Below are 732 nucleotides of genomic sequence, written 5' to 3'. Positions count from 1 at the left end.
GAGAATTTATTTTATATATATATATATATATATATATATATAAAAGTTTTTAAAGAAACTTTTGTTTTTAAAGCAAAACATTTTTGTTTTATATAGCAGAAAAGAGAGGTTATTTTTTAAATATTGTTTTGTTAATAACTTTTTAACGAGTAACGAGCGACGTCTATTGGACGTCTAAAGTCCTATTGGAAATCACTCAGGGTTATGACATATGTCAAGGTCGTTGAAATCTGTGAGGTCGCCCCTAATACTATAATTATTATACCTAATAGTATAATTAATAGCAGTTTATTTCTCATTGTACAATTCACCTGATTTTTAAATTAAGTACTTTTTATTCAAGTATATTAGAATCAAATCTGGAATTTAGTTGCACATTTCGGCCGATTTTCAGCTTGGTTCCTGACCCTACTTCATCAACCAGCGCGCAGCTTAAATGCCGATCGGTAACTAAATCCCAGCTCTAATTAGAATAATAATATGCGATATCTGAAGCGTTAATTCTGTTCTATTCGTACACATAATTACCAAATTTTTAATCTTATCTTTTCAACAGGACGATGTTAATACACAAAAATAGCAATTTTCTTGTGAATCGATTTTTGCGAGCACATGCGTATACATATTCATATATATATATATATATATATATACGATATGGACATATACGCGATCCCGATGCCGGGCAAGAGGACGAAGCAGAGGGATGTGAACGATGCTTAAACCGAGCAT

This window comes from Trachymyrmex septentrionalis, unplaced genomic scaffold (assembly GCF_001594115.1).
Source record: "Trachymyrmex septentrionalis isolate Tsep2-gDNA-1 unplaced genomic scaffold, Tsep1.0 scaffold131, whole genome shotgun sequence".
Classification (NCBI taxonomy): domain Eukaryota; kingdom Metazoa; phylum Arthropoda; class Insecta; order Hymenoptera; family Formicidae; genus Trachymyrmex; species Trachymyrmex septentrionalis.
The sequence above is the reverse complement of the archived record's forward strand: the minus strand, read 5'-3'. Positions refer to the sequence as shown.